We start from the raw sequence: 640 nt of genomic DNA, 5'->3' as shown, positions 1-640 counted from the left end.
GATCTCTCACACACACACACACACACACACACTCTCTCTCTCTCTCTCTCTCTCTTTCTCTCTCTCTCTCTTTGTTTCTTTTACTCATACGTATTACATACTCTGAACACTCAAATATATTTTCACTTTTACTTCTTTATTTATTTTTCATTATTTGTACAGATTGATAATAATGCTTCAAATACCGCTGATTCTGCTCATTATAACACCGAAACCACCTCACATGTTTCAAGTAATAATATATTATTATTATCTCATTAATTTTTCTGAGTAATTATTCTAGAGTAATAAATTTTTCTATTCATAATCAATTTATCACTTTTATAGGTAGAAGACCAAGAGGCACAAGAGCAGGCGTACATCGGCAACAAGAGCGCTTCATGCGTTTTCTATACAGATTGTCGTCTGCTCATTACAATTGGGGGCGTACAAATCGTCGAAATACAAATCCTCCAAAAAGAAATAAATGAGGCATCACATTACTTCAGCTAAAAATCTTTTTTTTATTTTCGTTTTTATCAAAGTCTCTCAGAAAGATGTATTTATTTTGTGTTTAGAAAAAAATAAGCTTTGATAAAATTATTTTATTTTCGTACAAATAAGCTTTGTGATAAAAGATCGGAAGAGCACACGTCTGAAC

The sequence above is a fragment of the Wasmannia auropunctata genome, unplaced genomic scaffold (genome assembly GCF_000956235.1).
Source record: "Wasmannia auropunctata unplaced genomic scaffold, wasmannia.A_1.0 LD336116.1, whole genome shotgun sequence".
Lineage (NCBI taxonomy): Eukaryota > Metazoa > Arthropoda > Insecta > Hymenoptera > Formicidae > Wasmannia > Wasmannia auropunctata.
Note: the sequence above shows the minus strand (reverse complement) of the source record.